The 25,114-nt window shown below is 36.4% G+C and overlaps 1 protein-coding gene across 2 annotated transcripts in view; it reads left to right on the plus strand.

The window, feature by feature from the left end:
* The window catches only part of PRKG1 (protein kinase cGMP-dependent 1), a 1,182,497-nt gene that overhangs the window by 1,037,759 nt on the left and 119,624 nt on the right, over positions 1 to 25,114 (plus strand). The gene's annotated exons all lie outside the window — the stretch shown is intronic.

A 25,114-nucleotide genomic window follows, 5' to 3' on the forward strand; every position in this document is an offset into this window, starting at 1 on the left:
AACCCATAGAAGTTTAATAATGTGATAAGGTTTCATGGTAAATGGTAAAGCCCAGATTAATCAAGTCAGATAAACAAAGTGATGGGACATTGTGAGTCATCTAGTGCATGTTCTTCACTTTAGTTAAATGAGATCCTGAGAGATGAAGGAACATCAACTAGCATCACATACATACTTTTGACCTCATCCATTCTCTTTTCTCAAACCCAGTCATATATAGTGTGCCATGGGGAGTGCATGCACTTTGTCAAAGAAAGCTCAATACCTGAATCTTGACTGCACCATGTTATGAGAATATGTGCAAATTATTTAAATTCTAAATCTGTTTCCCTTTCCGCAAAATGGGATGTTACCTAAATTAGAAAATTGGTTTGAAGATCAAACAATGTAATATGTATCAAGATTCGTGAACTGCGCAAAATGTGCAGTAAGCACTCAATAAGTGTGCCCTTCCTCTTCTTAGGGAAGATATTGGAATCCCTTGAATTTAGCAGTTTTTCTCTCTTTGCAGCCTAAGTTTATCTTCAGGGGCATATACAGAGAGGGTACCTTGAGGGAGGTCTGGCTTTAAACATAAATATAGAGAAAACAGCTTGAGCTTAGGGCTCAAGAGGTACATTTCCCTACCCTTATAAGAGGAGTTGAGCTTCTCACCAAATGTTAAATTCACAGCTTAAAAAAATCAAACTGTAACCGAAGGATCTTGTCATAAGCCTGCTGCTGGTACCTAATTTATGGCCAATTAGGGGAGCACCAGGGCTTCATCCCATGCAAACAGATGGCAGATGTTAGAACTGTCAACAGAAGGAGCTTCTTTCAAAAATTTACAACTGAGGTACCATGTTACATAAGCCAGTGATTATGCTTTATCATTCCAGAGGGAGAGCAAAAGAACATTATTGTAACTAATCATGCATGTTAGAATTTTTTTTAAAATGCTTATTGACAAGCTAGAAAATGATAAACAGATGCATGGTTTTCTCAAGAAGTGTTCTCTGAGGTTGGGTTGCTTGCAGCCTAGTCATTATGTTAATAATTACCCAGTCTATCTGCTATGACTCTAAAATTCATGAAAATTGACATAAAAGAATATTAATCTAACAGAACAATTTATTCCCATTAATAACTTTCTTGAATATATAAAACACAACTAAGTATCTTTAGCATCTCTTGTTTTAGAATCTCTGAAAAGAAATAAATATAAAAGTAACTATATCATTGTATTCCTTAATCAGTTATGCAATGTTTACTTCTTCATTGGCATGGTAAGTTCTTAATGAAGCTACGAGTTCAAGTAGGGTAATTTATTTTTTGACATGTTGAGATCATTGTTAAAGACAGTAATATAACTACTAGTAAATATTCCTAAAGAGTAACATATTTTTCCCCAGGAAATTAAGATCTAAGTTAGAGTCTCAACTCTATCCCTGATTTACTGTGTAACCTCCAAGATGTAGCCATATTGGTTATGAAAATTGAAACATTTTCATACTGGTTGATAAATAGCAGTAGTCTGAACTCCCTGTGTGTTTCTCCCACCCCTCTGCTGCCTGGTGATCTGATTCCTCTGGCCAGGAATCTCCAGATCTCTCCTTGATCCAGCAACTGAAAGGGAGCATCTGGCATACACCAGGACCAGTGTCCATTATGATTGGTCAATTTCTGTGTCATACTGGCCACTAATCATTTTGACTAGTAATATCAAGCTAAAATGACATTGTATCATCAGGAGTTTTCAATCTTTTGTTTTACTAAACCCATTGTTTAAATAAAATAAATTAGAAAGAAAACAGAAACTTTTTTTGGCTGCCAAGGGGGTAAAACCTCTAGTCTACCCAGAAGTCTTCCCTCTCTCCCTCCAAATCACTCCATGTGATTCTTAAGATCCTTCATGATATCCCATGTGTCAATAAAATGATTTACAAACCATGTATGCCTAACACTTCCATCAGTGACATTCTGTGATATTTAATCATACTCTGGAGCCAGTTATGTTATTGAGACAAAGTCTGGGGGATAGAAACCAAACACTAGTCTAGAGGAAGTGCAGTGTACTGGGGCATAAAAATAATGAGATTAGGAGAGTGTCAGATATAAGATTATTGGGCATAGCAAATAGCAGTCTTAGAAATTAAGGTATCTCTATAGCTCAGAAAAGCCTTATTGACTCTGGTTCAAGTTTTTACCTCCTAGAGCTAGAGTTGCCTTGTGTGAAAAAGAGATATTCATACCATCTTTTAAAATAGACAGCTAGTGGGAAGCTGCTGCATAACACAGGGAGATCAACTCAATGATGGGTGATGACTTAGAGGGGTGGGGTAGGGAGGGTGGGAAGCAGTCAGGGGAGGGAGGGGATATGGGGATATATGTATAAATACAGCTGATTCACTTTGTTGTACAGCAGATACTGGCACAGCAGTGTAAAGCAATTATACTCCAATAGCATAGCCACCAGGCTAATGATTAGGAAGCAACTCATAGGTCTAAGGGCTGGTCCCAAGACCTGTACAAAATAGACTAGCAAATAGGTTACCAAGAAAGATTGGATGTAGAGAAAAAGTCACTGGAATTGGTAAACTGAAGACTATTTCTCAACACCCAAACTGGAGCCTGGGTATTAAAATTGAAAGTAGAGCCAGACTAAAAAATTTTAACATTTATTCATTAAGAAAGATAAAATGAATGTCTGCTTCCTGTGTCAGTCACTTGGGCTACTGAAATGAACAGGACACGAATTCAATATAGGTTTGAAAACTGAGTATGTAAGACCAGCTCAATTCTGAGGGTGAGTCAAAAATTATCCGCGTTCTGGCTGTATCATTTATTTTAATTAACTTTTAGAAAAGACAAATACTTCATGTTTTGACACAGTCTCCTTGCTTTTCAATACACTTTGTCCATCTATCAACAAGCTTTCACATTCCCTCATTAAAAAATGTTTTAGGCTGAGCTGCAAGCCACGAGTGCACTGCTGTTTTCACTTCATTAGAAGTGAATCTGGCTCCTTCTTGATGGCTAACACTTGTGCAACCTTCCTTGAACTTCTGTATCCATTCATACACACTTCTTTGAGACGAAGCACTTTCTCCATACTGTGCACAAAGTCCTCGATAAATAATGGCACCTGGTACACCCTCAGACGGCAAAAAACGAATCACTGCACGCTGCTCTTCTTTCATGCAAATCACAAGTGGGACATCCATTTTTGCTCGCACCGCATTACAGATGAACCGATGTAACATGTTCACACTTGCACAGCAGTGACTTGGGAGACAGTGGCCTTGAACAGAAAGTGCTGATAAGACAGTGTGGCCAACAGAAGTTTTAATATAACCAGAGTACGGATAATTTTTGAATCCTCGTATTTTAAATGTATGTGGCTATTATTGTTTCTTTACCAGTGCTGCTAGCAAAACCTCCCTCTGTCTATTCACCCTGTCCTCCACATGTAGCCTTTCTAGTGCTAATTTCCAACTCTTTAACCACGTCTGCATCAGTGTCCAAGGATAGTGCTTCTGATCTTGGCCACTACCCAGGTCTCCTCGAGCCTTCTTGCTTATGGTGGATTGGTGCCTTCCTCCATTCCCCGTGGCTGTGGCTTATTCAGGTGTTCAACTCCAAGTTGAAAGCAAAATAAACAAAAATACTGAATCCACTGAATCCATTCTCTGGGCTCAGTAGAACAAGCAATGGGCCAGCCAGGCAGGAGCCAGGGAAGTCATCTGTATCAGGGCTTAGGCTGTCAGAGGAGATGGAAACATATGGGAAAATAGTATTTCTCCAGCTTCTCTCAGGGAGGGTGTTATAGATGTTTCTGACGGGCAATTTGGTGGGGGATGAGGCTCACTAAGGCTCATGCTCAAGGAGGAACAGGTGATCACTATACTTCCCCATAAAAAATTGTGGGTTGTATTAAGCACAGGAGGTTTATTTTCTGAGTGGAGTATGTAAGTATGAAGCCATAGCTGCATGACTTAAACCAGGGATAGGAAAACTTTTTCTGTAAAAGGCCATATAGTCAATATTTTATGCTTTGTGGGCCGAGTGATCTTTGTTGCACCTACACAATTCTACCACTGTAATGCAAAAGCAACCAATGACAATATGCAAATAAATGAAATGTCTTTGTTCCAATCACGCTTTGTTTATAGATGATGAAATTTGAATTTCATATTATGTTTAGAGGTCAAGAAGTATTATTCATCTTTTGAAACTTTTTTGTTCCTGCCACTTAAAAATGTACAAATTATTCTCAGCTAATGGCCATATAGGAAGCAGTCAATGGGCTGAATTTGGTCTGTGAATCATAGTTTGCTGACTTAATCACTATTAAAAAATTGACTGCTGGCCCCAGTGGTCTTGTTCTGGTTTTCTTCCAGGCTGTGCTCAGCCTATCTTTTAAATAAAGCAAATACATAAAGAATACTGCTTTGAAGTGCCTTCCGGTGTTGGTCCTCCCAATGCCATCTGTCAACTTGCCTTCCCTTCTCTGACGCCCTTCACCCCTGGTTCCCTCATCCTGTTTACTTCACTCTTCTACAGGCACTACTCTTTCCCATGACTTCCCCCCACCCCCATTCACAAGCTCTCTTCTTCTTTTTTTTTGGCTGCACTGTGTGGCACGTGGGATCTTAGTTCCTCCACCAGGGGTCGAACCCATGCCTCCTGCAGTCCTAACTACTGGACTGCCAGGGAATTCCTTGATCCTTGCACTTCTTAATTCCACTCTTGCATTCTGGAGGACTTCGCTTCAGGCTTTGCATTAATTTGGGTAGTAGCTAATTAGAGATTAAGATGATTCTCTGTGAGACATTTGCATTTTGATGACATACCCCTGAACACTGAAAAATCGTGAAAATCCAGAATATTTTAGAATTTCAGGTGTCATGGAAGGAGAAGGGAGGGATCATGTGGGAAGGATTTGGTGACAGCAGCATCTTTCTAGCACCTTTCTAACCCCACAATTCTAACCCAGTCAGTCTCATGAAGGCCCATGCACCCAATGGCATGTGCCCCGCCTAGGTCACCTGTTTCCTTGTCTTTATATGGTTGTTATTCTGTGTCAACATGATAGGACTATAGGGACTCCACATGCCACGTTGCCTGCAGTCACATTACTCAACTGATAGGGTGATAAATTTAAAATATTTCACAGCCTCAGCCTTTCCCACAGTCTAAGTGGATTTTACTTTGGTTCATTTTCCAGAAAGAAATGTGGGGTGATGTGAGGATATTTGCAGGATGAGCACGAGAAAACAGATGCATTTTACTAGAATGGTGTCAGTTGCAATCGTTTGGGCTTGCCTTTTTTATGGAGCTGTTATTGATTGGTGTGCTTTGCAAAAAATATTTATTAAGCAGAAGAGATAAAATCCAGAAGTTTGAGAGTCATTAATATTGGTTCAGTTTAATAATGGGAATTGAATTAAAGCATGTCCTGAGCAAGCATGATCTAACTACAAAATAAGCACATAGCCACTAAAAAAGGGTTATATCCAGAGATAGTATTAATGGTTTAGACTCATAAAAAGAGGTGAATAGGACTGTTCTTCATCACGTGTGCCTGTTCCATTGCTTTAAACTAGTAGACCCTCCTCCTGCTGCAAGTCGTTATAGAAATCATATATAGCATTACTGACTAGAGAGCTCATTGAGAATGTCGTCCGTTGCTTCATCCACCCAAATAGAACTTACTGGTTATTGGCCTTATGTCAGTCACTCAGACATCTAATATCTGGGGGAGTTTAGGAGCAAATGTATCAATATTGTACTACCAATTTCTATCCCTGTTGTATGGATAATTTCCAGCTCTAATTTGTTGAGTCCCAAACTCACTGAGGTTCTAACAGTATTCTTTGGTAACCTTGACTCTATTCAAACTAAAAGAAGTCCAATGTCATTAGTATGTTGGTAGAGCATTAATCAAATTTAGCACATTCTTATGTTTAAAAAACATTGATAAAAATTTTTAGATGGTGACTGGATTAGTCAAAAAGTCATAGCAGAAATTTAGGATACAGCAGATACAAGGAGTAGTCACAAACCCCAGCCTGTAAGAGAGCACTGAAGAAAAACACTCCTCTTTCCCCATCCCTCTCTCAACCCTGCCCTGCTGAGACTAAAAATTAGGCCTTGTTATGGAGAAACGTGTCTGAAACTGGATACTGTTGACATTTTGAGTCAGATAGTTGGTTTTTGTGGAGGGCTGTCCTGTACATTGTAGGATGTTTAGTAGCATCCTGACCTCTACCCACTAGATATAAGTAATGCTCTCGACAACCCCAGTTGACAACAAGAAGTGTCTCCAGATGTTGCCAAGTGTCCCCCAGGGGAAAATCACCCTTGCTGGGAAGGACACAACTGTGACTTGCTAGATGGCGGTAAAATGCTTTGATGCCATAGCAGTAGAGCTTGTGCCAGAAGGGCTCCGGGGAGAGCTGTTCACTGTGAGGTATAAAACCACCTGAGAGGAAGTGTGCTAGGGAAGCTGCTGGCTGCTTGGTATTGCTGGCCTTCAAGTGCTGTAGTAGCTGCAAACTGCAGAAGCTACAAGAACCTGCCAAGCTGACTGGAGCCAGGAAGCAAAATCCTTTTTTCTTGCAGTATCTCCCCTCTCCTGGCAAAGTGTCATTGCCAGTTGGCAAAGAAAGAAATGTAGTAGCCCAGATCCGTTTTAATAGAGCAATCAAAAAGGGTGAATTTAGAGCTGACAAGCAATAAATAAATAAATAACCAGTACAGATTCCAAACCAAATCCTATTCCAGGTCCAGAGCCATAAAGATAAATAGCAAAGTCTCTGTCTGCCTTGGAGTAACTCCTGATCAATACAGATGCATTAACAATCATGAGAAATTGCCATTTCAGTATGAAAAAAAAAAACCTGGGGTGGCGGTGGTGGAGTACTGAAGATGGAGAAATGTGTTTGATTTTACAAGTGAAGAAGGGAGGGTAAATACGGCCCCTGGCACAGGAAGGGCATACACAAAGATGAGGAATTTGGAAATTTTATGGTACAGTAAAAAGTGGAATATGCCAAGAAAAGAGGATTTATGGGTCAAGGAACTGGACAGTGAACTAGACAGGTGGTGTGCTGGGAGATATGGTTGGAAAGAAGAGATGGGGACAGATTATAAAGAAATTTCCTAATATCTCAAACTAGAAGAATATGGTCTTATCCTCTGGGCAATGAGGAACCATCAGAATACAGTGGCTACTGCAGTCTGTATTTGCTTTTGAAGGCCGGAAGTGGAAGATGGATTCCAATAGGATGAACTCAAGCAGGGAAACTATTAGGAGACTACAGCAACAGCCCTAGGGATTGCTCACTAGAGTTTAAGAGTCTAAACTTTAAAGCAGATTTGGGGAATAATTAAATGTGGAGCTTAAGAAAGAAGTGCTTCTGTCTTGGGAGACGTGGCAGATGTCTATAACAGATCAAAAGTATGAGAGATCAGGTTGAGGTGAAAGTAACTGGTCGATCAGTTAAGGATATGTTAAGTTCAGACTAAGCGGTATTCAGATATTCAGATGGAGAAGTCCATTGGCAGTTAGAAATGAGTTGTTTTATTTTTTCCTGATAATCAGATGATAAATGGAAATTGATATTGGATTTCACAGTTCATTAATTTTAAAATATTACAGTCACGACTTTGGTTTTGTTAATTGATTGTTTTGTTTTACACCAATGAATAAATAACTTCATTTTTCCCTGTTAATGCTTAAAACCTTTCTATATTTCTGAGGCTTGCCTTTTTTTCCATCAGATGTTTTAAAAACTGTTATTTAGATACAGCAATGTCTTTGAAACTCATAAGCCAGTTGTGTGAACGAATAAGAAAAATCTGAAAAATTTTAATTTTTGAATCTGAAAAATCAATTTTAATTTTTTCAATTAAAAAAATGGTTGAAATTTCATATTTGAAATTCTCTTTAAAAGTTCTCTTTGTGGTGTTTTTGGCTGTTCATTTGGGAGGAGGATTATAGTGCTTCTTGTGTTCTATAGATAAAGGAAGGAGGGGAGATGCTAGGATCAGTTTTTAACAGAAGCTTAGCAATCACTTTAAAAATCAACAGTGTAATCATTCACTTTGAAAGTCGAATTCTGCTTTAGATATTCACATTGCTTTTTTGGTAGAGTTAAGTGGTTTTGCTTACTTTAATAGGCACATTTCCTGGTGAGACGGTTATTACGGGCCCAGCTGGATCATAAAAATCTAAAACTTTCCTTTTCTTTTCAATATGTCTAGCAGTTGGTGCTTATCTTGAAACTCACAGCATAGTCACATGAATTGGATTAGCATCAGCTACAATAACAGTGAAATCTTATTCTCAGACTAAGCTTTACGTACAAAGGAGGACCTTTCAGAATTGACTAGTTTGGATGATGTGTAATCATCATATTATGCACCGCCCGGCTGCAATCATGTAATTAAACTAATATTAAAACAGAAACCAGACTAGCAAAGACAAATTATGATTTGGTAGTTTAGAAAGATGATGTTGTCCTCTCAGGTGAACTAGAGATAGTATGTTTTAATTCAGATAAGAAACCAACTTGGGCTAAGTGGGAACTTTTATTTATTGCATTATTCTCTCAGCCTTGATTTTTTTTTCTCTCTTTGATTTGTTTTTGCCTTTTTATATAGTTAGTGTCAGGTGATTATAAACTTATTAGCAGCTCATTGAGAAAAATTGGAAAGCACAGAAAAATATACAGTCCTGCCATTCAAAGGTAACTATTGTTGAGATTTCAGTATATTACCTTAAATAGTGACATCACACTGCCTAATTTTTTTTCCTACTTTACCCACATATAGCAGTAGCATAAATAATACATATATGTGCACATATAGATGGATAGGTAGAGTAAGATAGGTATACAGATAGATAAATTTGCCCTGTCGTTTACTGAACGCATGTGCCAATCACAAAGCTAGTTGAGATGGATAGACAGCCTGATAAGTACACACATGTACATAATTACTCTCACAGCAAACATGACAAGAATACTTTTTATCCTCCATTTTAAAGGTAAACTTGGCTCTAGAGAGCTGAATTATCATATCACAAAACAATACGGCTTATAAGTAGAGAAATAGTGTTTGAACCTAATTCTCTCTGTTTTCAAGCCTGTTACATCATACTGCCTTACCACACTACATTAGTTATTTACCATGTTAATAAAAATATCTTATGAGCAGAAGTTGAGTCTCTTTGTCTCTGTTTCTTAAAAGTGTTTAGACCCATGTAAGCTCATTTTACTTTTTTATTTTGTAAAGATTTCTTTGTAAAAAAAAAATGTAATTTATTTTCAAATACTTCATTGAAGTATAGTTGATTGACAGTATTAGTTTCAGGTGTACAAAATAGTGATTCATTATTTTCATAGGTTATATTCCATTTAAAGTTATCATAAAACATTGGCCGTATTCCCTTTTCTGTACATTACATCTTTGTATTATACTTATTTTATACCTAGTAGCTTATGCCTCTTACTCCTCTTCCCCTTAATCCTCCTACTCCTCTTCCCATTGGTAACCACTGGTTTGTTCTCTGTATCTGTGAATCTGTTTCTGTTTTGCTATGTTAATTTGCTTACTTTTTATTTTAGGTTCCACATATAGGTGAGATCATACAGTATTTGTCCTTCTCTGTCTACTTACTTCACTAAGCATAATACCCTCCAGGTATTCAAGAACACCTCTAATCATCTGATTCAGAGGGGAGCAAACATGTTTTTTGGAGACGTTTCTTGATCAAGACCCAGAGGCCAGGTTGGAGTTGAGGATTATGTAACTATAGATTATATTTTTATCCCCTGGAGTTGGGTAGTACAGTGGCCCTGAGTTGGCTGCAACTATAAAAAGTTGAAATTTAGGTTACAATATAGTGTTGAGACAATAGATAGTTATAACCTTCCTGTAGTCAACATTGACCAGACTGCATTTGTAATACTGAGCTCAATGCTTAGTGCCAGAGTTTAGGAAGATATTAACACATTAAATGCGTCCATGTGAGGGGGATCAGGATGAGATGTATGATGATCAGGGGAAAAAACAATACCCTCCAGGTCCACCCATATTGTGGCAAATGGCAAAATTTTATTCTTTTTTATGACTGAGTAATATTTTATTGTGTATATATATCACATCTTTATCCATTCATCTGTTGATGGACTGTTACGTTGCTTCCACATCTTGGCTGTTATAAATCATGCTTCTATGAACATTGGGGTGCATATAGCTTTTCCAGTTAGTGATTTTATTTGGGTAAATACCCCAAAGTGAGATTGTGGGATCATATGGCAGTTCTATCTATATTTGGCAGGGGGGCCACCATACTGTTTTCCTCAGTGGCTACACCAATTTACAATCCCACCTGTAGTGCACAAGGGTTCCCTTTTCTCCACATCCTCCAACACTTGTTATTTGTTGTCTTTTTTTATAGCCATTCTGATAGCTGTGAAGTGATACCTCATTGTGGTTTTGATTTGCTTTTCCCTGATGATTAGCGATGTTGAGCATCTTTTCATGTGCCTGATGGCCATCTGTATGTCTTTGAAAAAATGTTTATTCAGGTTTTCTGCCCATTTTTAATTAGGTCGTTTGTTTTTTTGATATTGAGTTGTGTGAGCTCTGTATATATTTTGGATATTAATTGCTTATCAGATACATCATTTGCAAATATTGTCTCCTATTCAGTGGGTTGTCTTTTAATTTTGTCAGTGGTTTCCTTTGCTGTGAAAAAGCTTTTAAGTTTAATTAGGTCCCTCTTGTTTATTTTGCTTTTGTTTCCCTTGCCTGAGTAGACAGATCCAAAAAAATATTTCTAAGACATATGTCAAGAGTATACTACCTATGTTGTCTTTTAGGAGTTTTATGGTTTTCAATCTTACAGTTAGATTTTTTAATCCATTTGAGTTTATTTTTGTATATGGTGTGAGAAAATGTTCTAATTTCACATTTTACATGTAGCTGATCAGTTTTACCAGCACCAGTTATTGAAGAGATTTTTTCTCCATCGTATATTTTTTTGCCTTCAAATAATATACATATCTAGAACCATTATACAGTTTACTCCCCAGTGGCAATGTATGAGAACATCTGTTGCACTGCAACTTGACCAGGCTGATTTTTTGGTTGAAATAATCTTAAAAGACATGATGGGGCAAATCAGCCCAGGGCATGCATGAAATATGTCATCATCCTAGGACAGTTAGTTTGACATTTATTCATCTAATTGATATATGGAGCTTAGTTATTGACAATTAAAACTTAGAAGATAGTTCACACTTTTGCAATTGCTTCTTTGTCCTGGAAGAGAATAAACATATTTAAAAGGCTTCAGAAAATTGTGAGAGTATATAGAAGCTCAAATAAGCTTTTTCTGAAATGTCAGAAGTAAAGAGTAAAGGCTAACAAGGTACCTGAAAAGGACGAATAGACAGGAAAAAATGGAAATTATCTATGTGACTAGTTAAAATGTGGACCAAAAGTTATGATGTGAGAAGGTCCCAATTCATAGATTATATAGAGTGCACTCAATGATAGAGAAGGGAAGAGTTCAGAGGAGTTAGTGTGTGAATTTTCTCAATATGATGCTGTTGCTTTATATATTTTTTGTATAATTTTGTGAGAGCTTTATTTCCTGTATTTACATGAAGTAATTCCCAATAGGACAATTTTATCCTATTAATACAGAAGAAACCAATACTCGTACAGCTGAGCTATCATGCTTCCTATACGATGTTAATGATAAAGCAAATAATTTGATAGAACTTTAAAAAAATACATATTATATTCAAAATCATGTGTCTGTCATTTGTTAAAATGTAAAGCAAAGATTAGTTGCCTTTTCCCCTCTAATTCTATATTTATAAACATACTCTTTTTTTAAACTGAAGTATGGTGGATTTACAGTGTTGTGTTAGCTTCAGGTGTACAGCAAAGTGATTCAGTTTGATACATATATATGTATGTATATAGTTAGATAGATATTCTTTTTCAGATCTTTTCCCTTATAGATTATTAGAGGATACTGAGTATAGTTCCCTGTGCTATACAGTAGGCCCTTGTTGGTTATCTAGTTTTTATATAGTAGTGTATATATGTTAATCCCAAACTCCTAATTTATCCCTCACCCACTCTTTGTTTTAATATTCTTTCATCTCAGTTAATCTTCATAGTCCCGTGGGGAAAGGTGACATAAAAAAATCTAGAAAAGGAAACGGTGAATCAGATAGACTCAGTGACTCTTTCAGAGCCACACGGTGGGATTAGAAATCCAGGGATGGTCTGACTCCAAGACCATGACCTATCTATTACACCATGTATAAGTGGTTGCTTTTATACCAACAAATGAAGTGCTAAGTAGGAAGCTAGATTCTGTTGGAAGACTCTTTTTAAAAGAGTAGAGTGGGACAGATTGAGGCAGAGAAACCACGTATGATGCTTTTGAGGTAAGGAAGTGTCTCAATAGCCTGAATAAGGCAATGGAAATAGCATTGACAGGGAGGAACCAGTTTAGGAGAGATTTACAAAGATAGACGTGATGAATTTGGGTAAAAGTGGAGATGTGATGAGTTTGGGTAAAAATATCACCAATATTTCTAGCCTGCATCCCTGGTTAAATGATAGTGCCATTAAGGGAGACCGGGAACTTAGCTACAAGTCTTATGGAAGGTAGTTAATGCAGTTACGGCTAAGTTGACCTTGAGGTGCTGGTGAAATATGCATATGACACTGAGTGACATGATGGCACTATGGATTTGGAGAGTTCAAGGATGGAGATATAGATTTGAAAGTCATTGGCCTGAGCATCCTAACTAAAATCTTAAGAATAAATTTTTGTCTCTGAGAGAGCTTAAAGAAAAGTGTAATTAGCGTATTATATAAGAACTAGGGCACTACAGTGATCAAGACAGTATGGTACTGGCACAAAAACAGAAATATAGATCAATGGAACAGGATAGAAAGCCGAGAGATAAACTATGGTCAACTAATCTATGACAGAGGAGCCAAGGATATACAATGGAGAAAAGGCAGCCTCTTCAATTAAGTGGTGCTGGCAAAACTGGACAGCTACATGGAAAAGAATGAAATTAGAACACTTCCTAACACCATACACAAAACTAAACTCAAAATGGATAAAAGACCTAAATGTAAGACCAGACACTATAAAACTCCTACAGGAAAACGTAGGAAGAACACTCTTCAACGTCAATCACAGCAAGATCTTTTTTGATCCACCCCCTAGAGTAATGGAAATAAAAACAAAAATAAGTTAGTGGGACCTAATGAAACTTCAAAGCTTCTGCACAGCAAAGGAAACTGTAAGCAAGATGAAAAGACAACCCTCAGAATGGTAGAAAATAGTTGCAAACGAATCAACAGACAAAGGATTAATCTCCAAAATATATAAACAGTTCATCCAGCTCAATATCAAAAAATCAAACAACCCAATCAAAAAATGGGCAGAAGACCTAAATAGGCATTTCTCCAAAGAAGATATATAGATGGCCAAGAGGCACATGAAAATCTGCTCAACATTACTAATTATTAGAGAAATGCAAATCAAAACTGCAATGAGGTATCACCTCACACTGGTTAGAATCGGCATCATCAGAAAATGTACAAAGAGTAAATGCTGGAGAGGGTGTGGAGAAAAGGGAAACGCTCTTGCACTGTTGGTGGGAATGTCAATTGATACAGCCACTATGGAGAACAGTATGGAGGTTCCTTGCAAAACTAAAAATAGAGTTACCATATGACCCAGCAATCCCACTTCTAGGCATATACCCAGAGAACACCATCATTCAAAAAGACACATGCACTCCAGTGTTCACTGCAGCACTATTTACAATAGCCAGGACATGGAAGCAACCTAAATGTCCACCAACAGATGAATGGATAAAAAAGATGTGGTATGTATATATACAATGGAATATTACTCAGCTGTAAAAAGGAATGAAACTGGGACATTTGTAGAGACCTGGATGGACCTAGAGACTGTCATACAGAGTGAAGTGACTCAGAAGGAGAAAAACAAATATCGTGGAATATAGAAAAATGGTGCGAATCAACCGGGTTGCAAGGCAGAAATGGAGACAAAGATGTAGAGAGCAGACATATGGACACCAAGTGGGGAAAGTAGGGAGGGTTGAGGGGGAATGAACTGGGAGATTGGGATTGCCATATATACAGTACTAATACAAAAATAAATACCAAATTGTACATTCTAAATATATGCAGTTTATTGTATGTTAACTGTATCTCAATAAAAGTTCTTAAAAAAAGAAAAAAGAATATTATACAAATGAAAAAAAAAAATCATTCACATCATTATTTGCACCAAAATCCATGGTATATCTGGTCAGGAGTCTCGTTGTCAGTTTAGGCATACCTTGTTTTATTGCACTTCACTTTACTGTGCTTCCAGATACTGTGTGTTTTATAAATTGAAGGTTTGTGGCAACCCTGTGTCAATCTCTCAGCGCCATTTTTCCAGCATTTGCTCACTTCATGTCTCTGTGTCACATTTTGATAATTCTTGCAATAGCTCAAACTTTTTCATTATTATATTGTTAGAGTAATCTGTGATCAGTGATCTTTGATGCTACTATTGTAATTGTTTTGGCATTTTTTAGCAATAAAGTATTTTTAAATAAAAGAAAAAAAAACTAGGGCAGCTCATGCAGTTTAATACCAAAAAAGCAAATAACCCAATCCAAAAATGGGCAGAAGATCCAAATAGACATTTCCCCAAAGAAGACATGCAGATGGCTAACAAACACATGAAAAGATGCTCAACATCGCTAATCATTAGAGAAATGCAAGTCAAAGCCACAATGAGGTATGACCTCACACCAGTCAGAATGGCCATCATCAAGAAAGCTAGAAACAATAAATGCTGGAGAGGGTGCAGAGAAAAGGGAACCCTCCTGCACTGTTGGTGGGGATGTAAGTTGGAACAGCCACTGTGGAAAACAGTTTGGAGGTTCCTTAGATTTTAATCCTTGCAAGGTTTTGGCAAGTTTAAAAATAAATGGTGTTTATAAAAGATTATTATTTTTAAAAAACATCCATGTGAAAGCTTATTTATTCCACGCTGGCAGTGTGGGTATGTGTACCAGTGGGACACACTATCTAATTTCTAGTGCCCTGATAAAGTCAGTGTATAGAGGTCAGAGTCTGAAATTAAGCAAAACTGGGATACGGATGTTCTCATCAACACCCTTGTAAAAATTGCTTCTATTTTCTCTTTTGCAAACTTTGAGTCCTTCATAAATTCTAAGCTTTTAAAGAAAGTGTTCTTCGTCATATATATTTCCTTAAAAACAGTAATAGACCTGGGATTTCCTAGGTGGCGCAGTAGTTGAGAATCCACCTGCCAATACAGGGGACATGGGTTCGATCCCTGCTTCAGGAAGATCCCACATGCCATGGAGCAACTAAGCCTGTGCACCACAACTATTGAGCCAGTGTGCCGCAACTACTGAAGCCCACGCACCTAGAGTCCGCGCTCCACAACAAGAGAAGCTACCACAATGAGAAGCTCACGCACTGCAATGAAGAGTAGCCCCCACTCGCCGCAAATAGACAAAGCCTGCATGCAGCAACAAAGACCCAATGAAGCCAAGAAATTAAAAAAAAAAAAAAAAAAAATGCAATAGACCCAAAAGGGAATCATTTGACTCCAAGACTTAACTGCAGTTTTGACCTATAAAAATTAATCTTAATCAACCAGTCTGAAATTTTCTGGTCAGCATCAAAGAGGTAATCTGTTATGTAGGTCCTCTCCATCTCCCAGAGGAAGACGAGGCAATCAATTTCATAAGTCCTTGCTATCCAATGCCTCCGCCCTGCCCCCAAAGAAGATATCCTGATTTTAAAATAATCCTTTCCTTCCCCTAATAGCTCCCTTGGCCCACCCTTCTTCCTATGAAAACCTTCTATTTGTACAACTCTGTGCACCTTTCTAGTTGATAAATGGGATGCTGCCCAGTCCATGAACCCTTTAATAAAGCCAATTAGATCTTCAAATTAAAAAAAAAAAAAAAAAACTAAAAATGGAACTACCATATGACCCAGCAATCCCACTACTGGGCATATACCCAGAGAAAACCATAATCCAAAAGGAAACATGTACCATAGTGTTCATTGTAGCACTGTTTACAATAGCCAGGACATGGAAGCAACCTAAATGCCCATCAACAGATGAATGGATAAAAAAGATATGGCACATATATACCATGGAATATTACTCAGCCATAAAATAGAATGAAATTGAGTTATTTGTAACAAGGTGGATAGACCTAGAGTCTGTCATACAGAGCAAAGTAAGCCAGAAAGAGAAAAACAAATACTGTATGCTAACTTATATATATGGAATCCAAAAAAAAAATAGTACTGATGAACCCAGTGACAGGGCAAGAATAAAGATGCAGATGTAGAGAACAGACTCCAGGACACAGGGTGGGGTGGGGGGGACAAAGGGGAAGCTGGGACGAAGTGAGAGAGTAGCATTGACATATATACACCACCAAGTGTAAAATATAGATAGCTCTTGAGAAGTTCCTGCATAACATAAGGAGATAAACTTGATGATAGGTAATGACTTGGAGGGCCAGGATAGGGAGGATGTGAGTGAGTTGTGGGAGGGTGGGGATATGTCTATAAATATAGCTGATTCACTTTGGTGTACCTCAAAAATCGGCACAGCAGTGTAAAGCAATTATAGTCCAATAAAGAGCTTTAAAAAAAAAAAAAAGTACTAGGGTCTACTGAAGATCAGTCTACCTGGTATCACATCCCACATTTCCCGCTTTCTAGCTCTGTGGTCTCAGGCAAATTACATAATCTCTCCAAGCCTCATCTCTTGTTTCTTTTTTTCAACCTGGAGACACTGACAATGTCTGGGGACCTTTTTTATTGTCACAATTGGGTTTTCTAAGGATATCTAGTGGATGAAGGTGAGGGAAGCTGCTAAATATTTTACAGTGCACAGCATAGGCTCTACAATAAAGAATTAATCTGCTCCAAAACATCAGTAGTGCTGAGTTTGAGAATACAGGCTGTAAAGCTTCTATAAAGTAGGGATAATTGTACTTACCTCATAGAGTTGTTGTGAGATTTCAGTGAGATGATGCCGGTAAAAAACAAGACTGAACATGCTGTTAACAATAAATATTTAAGAAAAATAAGTCAATTGAGTGGAAAAAGAGGGCAAAGGACATAATTTGGGTAAGTACTTAGCTTTAAGGGATAGGAAAGGAAGAAGTATGTGTGACATGCTGAGAGGAGGCGTAGAGGAGGAACAGGAGAATCACGGGAAAGAATGGAGTAGTTCAGTGCACTGGCACAAGTTTCTGTTTCATGGCCACAACCAGAGAAGGCCAGCAAGGCCATGACTCCTGGTAGGTCACTGAGGATTGGAGCTGGAAAGAGACCACTGGGATTAACAGCAGATAAGCGATAACTCTGAGGGAAAAATTGTAGTAAGAGTGAAAGAAAAATGGGAACAGAATGCAAGGTTGCAGTAGGTTGAGAATTAAATGTAAAATGAGTATGAGAGATAGGAAATGAAGTTTATTCAAATTGACTATTTAGTCATAAGGATGGTTTTATGTTTTAGGATTGGAGAGAACATTCTAAACTGAAAGGAAGAGTCTAAAGGGAAACAGTGGAATGATAAGAACTGTTGTCATTGATGGAGCAGGAGTCCAGAGGAGAGTAATGATAGAGTTTGTGATCAGGGGTAATGAAGATGGTATTTGCTTTAGAAAGAAGTTGGGGTGCTTTCTCTGGGAGAGAAATACAATGATAGTGTCAGTATACTTTAGGTCCAGGGTAAGAAATGGAAACCAAGAATTTAAGTTTTATGAACTTCTCAAAAATTACAAGTAAAAAAGTTCTTAAATAGCCCAGATACACAAGAAGATGTATCTTCTAAATTGCAGTTCATATTTCTTCATGAAACTTTCTATTATGAACTGAATATTTCCCAAATCCAAATTTTGAAGCCCTAACCCCCAATATGACTATTTGGAGATAGGACCTTTACAAAGTAATCAAGGTTAAATGAGGCTATTGGGGTGGGTCCCTAATCCAAAAGGACTGGTGTTTTATAATTAGAGTAAGAGACATCAGGAGGCTGTACACACAGAGGTGAGGACACAGGAAAGGCCATGTAAGGACAGTGTAAGTCAGGAAGAAAGGTTTCACCAGAAACCCACCCTGCTGACACCTTGATGTTAGACTCCCAGCCTCCAGAACTGTGAGAAAAGAGATTTCTGTGGTTAATCTATACAGTCTGTAGTATTTTGTTAGGGCATCCCTAGCAGACTAATATATTTCCTAATTGGAACTTCTATAGATATAATGCAAAAGAACAAATAAGATGATCTGTTACAATAAAAGTTAGTTGTCTTAAAGAATTGGATTGACCACAAAAGGAGGATGTGAAAGAAAGGAGATATTTGATATCAGATTCTAGCCCCAGCTATTAACCAGCTGGCTTCAGCTTTCCATAATGGGAGATAAAAATGATGTGAGTAATGGTTGGTATTATGGGTGTTAGAGTCAGGTTGCCTCCATTCAAATTCATGCTGATACTTACTAGTCATATAAGCTTGGGTAATTACTTAGCCTTAGTTGCTTTATCTGTAAAAAGGGTAAGCTCACATGAAATAGTTTGTATAATTCCTAACACATGCTAGTTATTATTTTCATGTCTTGATATTTTTGTTATTACAAGATTTTCTGATCACTAATTTGTGACATTAAAGGATATATTTATCTCTTAGCTTCTAATGATTTTTAGAAGAAATAAAAAGAGCAGAATAGATCAGAAATTAAAAGTCCAGACAGACTGATTTTTGTAAAAATATTTTAGTAAAAATATTTTAGTAGAGACTAATGCTGTCTTTATTTAAGTTTCAAGGCATAAATAAGTATACTAAAAAGATATTTTGAAATAGATTTATTGTGCCTTCCTAGCATTTTAGCATTCTATTTTCAATTTACTTAAAAAAAATCAGTGACTTTCATAATATTTTATGTTCACACACCATTTTTCTTAGCCAAAGTTTTCTAGAGGCAATCTTTAAATAGTTACAAAAAATGTAGATTGTTTTAACTGATATCTGATATAATTGATACATCTACATAAACTAAAATATATCATCTGTGGATTTTTATTGTTTTTAATAAAGTGGCCTACTTATTTTTAGAAAATTTTCATTAAAATATAAATTTTATAAATTTTAAATAATTTCTAAGTAAATAGCTTGAAAAACATTGAATACACAAAATATCCACTATTGCCATAGATTCTGCTTTGAAAATAGGAAATTGGAGGAAATGAAACATGAATTTGGCACGCTAGGGCAGTCTCTACTTCGAAGCATATTTTTCTCTATAACCCAAGAGGCTAACCTACCGCATAAGACTTGATTTTAATCTCCTTTTAATTGAAAATAAAAGTTGTGCTACATTTTAAAATTCTTTCTTTCACTTTAATTGCAATTGGGATTCATGGATATAAATTCCATTATAGGCTAAAATAATTACCCTAAATTACTGTCTCATATATAGTTCAATGATAAATTGCTAAGAGTTGCAAACCACTTTCACCCATATTTATAGCAATGTTTGTCTTCATTAGAACCCAAAATATACATGATGAGTTCATTTTGACTAAACCTTTGTCCTAAAAGTTCATCATTCCTATAGGTGAATGCTCAAAGAGGCGCACACTTTCAACTCATAAAATTTGAATTTTATATAAAACTTTGCTTCAAAAAACTTAAGCATTTTCTTGTCTTCTTCTGGTCAAACAATAAATGAATGAATGAGTAAATGAATGAATGCGTCTACCCACTTATCCATTAATTTGTTTCAAATTTCTATTATACACCAGGCAATATTCTAGTTCTTAAAGAGTTATTGATGAATAAGCCTAGGTCCCTGATCTCCTGAAACTAATTGTAGTGTGGGAAAGACAACAGATATTTAAACAAAGTAGTTTCTAACAGGTGATAAATACTGATATGAAAATAAAAGGGGTTAAAGTGACAGAGAGTAACAGCAGTTAGGGTTTGAGGTAAGGGCTACTTTGTTGTGGTTGGTCAGGGAAGAGCTGTCTGAAAAGAACACAGTTCAGTGAGACATGAACAGCTTTAAGAAAAAGCCATGCAAAGATCTAGAGAAAGAATATTCCAAGCAGAAAGGCCCTGAGGCAGATGCAAGCTTGATGTATTCTAGTCAAAGGGAGCATAGCAGGAGAGAAATCAGTCAGAGAGGTCATAGAGGAGTGACAAGATCGGACTTAATTTTTTAAAAGATTACCTGCCTACTCTGTAAGGACAAGAGTGGTAATAATAATAATAATAATGATAAAAAGGAAATTCTAATAATTCCTAAGAGAGAGAAAGAGAACATTGGCTGGGACCAAAGGGGACTAGGAAAAAGGGGATTTGTTTCAGATTTTTGAAGGTAATATGCCAAACCCAACACCCTATATTTGGCTAAGAACTCTACCATGCACGAGTGGCAAGGAAAATCAAAACAAACATAATCTGGGTATCTGCTGGTTTACTCCAGCTAATGTGAAAAAAAAAAAGCCTGGAAAATGAGGGGAGGAAGGGCTTCCCTGGATAAAAGCCTATTCTCTTCTCTCCATTCCCTTCTTTCCACTTTATCAATTATGTTTTGGATGGTGGCACTAATGTGTGAAAATTACTTGCAAATGTAAACATGTGCAGAATTAAAAATATTGGTAGGAAAACTATTTGCTCATAAAATTGTCACTGCTTTTCCTGAAACTACTATCATATATAATTTTGAGTAGATGACATTCTTTTAGTAGACACTAAAGCCTTCCTTCTAAGTATTCAGCCATTCTTCACCTCTTAACTTGTATTATAATTGTTTGTTTCTCTTCTCTAGTATGAGGCTGTAAATTCCTTGAGTGTGTATGTTATTCTCTGTGTATGATCCACAGTAGCTTGAGTCCTTCTTTATGGATTGTAGGCCTTGCATAAATACGTATGTGTGCCTGGATGAACAGATGGGTGGATGGGTGAATGGAGGGGTGGATAACTGAAAAAATATAGATGTTGGTTGGTTTTATTGTATTTGAGGCTCATTTTCCCTTTAAAGAAATGTATTCATATGTTACTTGATAGTATAAACCACTAATGACTGATAGCTGAAAATAAAACAAACAAAATAATGTAACAAACACAAGAGCCTTTACTTGAAGCCACAAAGTGAATTAATAGATTTTTTCAATAAATGAAGCAAAATAATGAAGGGTGCCTCTAAATCTTGGACTTAGCTAAGTAACAAGTGTCCCAACTAATTTCGGACCCTGGATTTCTATTTTCTTTAAATAAACACATTTTAAAGGATTGATCCAAGGTTCATGGTAAGGAAGTCTAATGGGCTCTAATCATATACACCTGTCAAATTAAAAGAGCTATGTAAGAGTTCGGATAATGCGTGACAAACGTTTTGCTTAGCACTGTTGAGGTATTTACAATACTTGCTGGTTTAAGATTTCACTTTTGACTTATTTTGACTTATAATCTTTAGCTGTTAAGTATAGATTACCATTTTATTTAAGGATGTAATCAAGAGAGTGTTCTCAAATAAGTTTTGAGATTTTCTGCCATCCTACTTTGAATTTGAAAAGATTCTGTCTTAAGCATTTGTATACAAGATTCCTAAACAATATAGTTTAATAGGGGATAGGAGATAGGAGGACTAAATTGACTACTGTGTATTATTGAACACATACATGATTTATGAATATAAAAAGTGCTTTGTAAACTCTGAAGTGAAATATAAATGCTATTGTTTTTTAGCAGCATGGTAATGCTGATCTCTGATATTCGAACTGCCTTTCTAATAATATAATAGCTTGTTTCTCTTTAGATGAAGTCTCATCATATCACAACCAAAGAACAAAATTATGCACGTTTTAGACATACCACTGAGTAATCAGCTCCCTTCAGAAGGATGTTTTGGCTTAATAATGAAAACATCTTAATAACTGAAATTATTACCCACTGAGTTACTGTCACTATAATGTTCTAAAACAGACAAATGAGAAATGCAGCCCTGTTAACTGATATTTCTTAAGGAAAATTTCTATGAAAACCATTCTTGATGTGAGAGTCATCATTTCTCCCACCCTCCCACCCTCCCTCCCTCCTTTTCGTCTTTCCTCTCTTCCCTCCCTTTCTCCCTCCTCCCTTCCTCCATCCATCCTCTCTCCATCCTTCATTCCTTTCTATCTCTTTCTTTCCCATCCCTTCTTCCTTGCAAGTATGTTTAAACTATAAGCATTAAGCATAAGAGGGATTTTCCATTTTCTCTCTACCTCAATACACTCAATAACATGTTACCCACCTCCTTAAAAAATTCAATCAAGACTCGTTAAAGTTTGAGTTTACATTCCAAGAAAAGTAGCAGAAAAGTGCTTCATACTTAATGTGTGTGCAGTAAGCTTTGCTGTTGAAATACCCTAAAGTCTTTTTTTTTAATTTATTTATTTATTGGTTGGTTGATTGATTGGCTGTGTTGGGTCTTCGTCGGTGCTGCTCGGGCTTTCTCTGGTTGCGGAGAGCAGGGGCTACTCCTCAATGCGGTGTGCAGGCTTCTCATTGCCGTGGCTTCTCTTGTTGTGGAGCACTGGCTCTAGGCACATAGGCTTCAATAGTTGTGGCACGTGGGCTCAATAGTTGCGGCACACAGGCATAGTTGCTCCGCGGCATGTGGGATCTTCCCAGACCAGGGATTGAACCCATGTCCCCTGCATTGGCAGGTGGATTCTTAACCACTGCACCACCAAGAAAGCCCAAAAATCCTTTGCTCATTAATGTCCCCTACATTTATTCTGAAATTACGTCAAGTATATGTGAAGTTGGCTATTTTATTTTACCGTGCTAAAATATAACTCATACATGAGTTGTGAGTTTAAGAAGAGAATTGAATGATTTTCCTCTAGTCTTCTGTATTTGTTGTAAGTGATAAATAATGGTATGGTTTCTGCTCATTCAGTTATTAATGTTTTCAAAACCTTTTATTATAATCCCTTTCTGATTAGAACAACAAAAGTCTTCTCCTTTAGTAGTCCAGAAATGTCCTAGGACCTGAGTAAATATTTAAAAAGGCATCCAATACCTATAGTAATACTTTTTCAAATGTCTGTTTGATGAGGGTTCACACAAATGTCAGGTGTTCCTACAGAGTGTCTGTGAGAGGGAGAAATGAAACACTAATTAGTTCATACTTGCACCAGGAGTGATAAATTCTGTAATGCTGTCAATTATGTTTATCAAGATATCCTAAATTATTCATTGATCAGTGCAGAGATACATAGAGACAGTTATTTGGAACTTATTAATATTGCTTGAAAATGCAACATTTTCTTAAACGGCTAGATAAGTATACTGGTTAACTTATTGTTTGAGGAAACTTAGAATGTTAGCAGAATGCATTTGTTTCATGTTTCAAAAAATGTTATTTGTCCAGGATTGCTTTCTAAATAAAGATTATTTATAAAGGACATATGGTTCCAATTTTAAAGTCAAGATTACAATTCTGTATATTTTTATTTCAAAAAGAAATTCCATATGTTTAATCTCTAATTGAGAGTATACACATAAATGTTTTTGTAGATAGTTGCCATGCCCGCTCCTTCATCTGTATGTGTTTGTGAGTATGTATGTGTGTTGGTGTCTGTGTGTGTGTAGATGGGTAAGTAGATATTGTATCATGTGTACACATATGAGGAGGACCTGTTACTTTGGCTGTGAAAATATTGCTTATGGAGTTTTTAGAAAATAAAAGTATCCACTTATGATACAATAGTAAGTTAAAAATTAAGAAAATAATCATATTAAATCATAGCTACTTTATGATTATCTCTCTATAAACAACAATAAAGCTATGCAGAAAAAAAAGGTAAAAAGAATTACATAAAGATGTTCCTATTAGTTATTTGTGGTTAGAAGATTATGAGTAAGTCTTTAATTTCTTCTCTCAGTTTAAAATTTTTTTCCATAAAAAAAAATTGGTTGCACATTAAATGAAAAGGGTTTTCCTCAGAATTTATTTCAAAAATTATTTTCAGTCATATCAAGATAGGGGCCTTTTGTAAGTACATATCATTTCCCTTAATTTTTTTTTTTCATCTAGCAGTAAAAAAAAAAAAAAAATCATAGATATTGGATCATTAGCACCACATAGAAAATTTGTTTTTTCTCCCCAATCAAGCTAAACTTACTTTTAAACTTATTGCTGTGATTAGATGGTCTCTACTTTTAAAACTCTGTATAGATTGGCCAGATATAGGCTTTTGCTTTGTATACTTTGCTAATAGAAATTTCAAACTGTGTTTTCAAAAAGTGATCTGCATGGTTTTAACCAAACCCAGAGAGATGAACAGATTTTCTTAAGCAAAAAAAACTATCTTTATCCAATTTGTTTTTAGTTTGCTTTTAATTCTTTGATAATATACTAATCTGCTTAACTTAAGTAGATACTAGGAGGAAGACAAGAATTTTTTTTAACTATTTGAATTCTCAAAATTACTATGTGCTTTAACTAAGAACACAGTTTGTTATTATATTCAAATGTGTTTGAAAAGCTAAGTTTTAGTAGTTATTGCTCTTTGGTTTTACCACTTAGTACCCTTTGGTTCCTCTCTGTCAATGCCTTTCACAATGTTTGGATTTGGTTGTATTAAAAATAAGTATTATAAAGGACAGGAGTGCATATCAGAGAATATGAATTATAATTCTGGATATGTGACTAAATTGCTGTCATCTTGGATAAATAACAAACTCGCTGTGCTTAAATTTCATATTATTTATGAAAACAGGAAATCAACCAGGTATTATCATTTTTTTCATAAGGAAAGAAATATTGTATTTTACTTTACAATATAAATCCATCTACCTTAAGGAGTTTCTCTAAAAGCAGACTTTCTCTAAGTAATAAAGAAGATATTCTGTGGGAAAATGGGGAATTTTACCACATTAAGAACAATGGTCAAAATCATCATATTTGAACTATTCTCAACCATGGGGATTATATTTACCATTTA

This window comes from Hippopotamus amphibius, chromosome 5 (assembly GCF_030028045.1).
Source record: "Hippopotamus amphibius kiboko isolate mHipAmp2 chromosome 5, mHipAmp2.hap2, whole genome shotgun sequence".
Lineage (NCBI taxonomy): Eukaryota > Metazoa > Chordata > Mammalia > Artiodactyla > Hippopotamidae > Hippopotamus > Hippopotamus amphibius.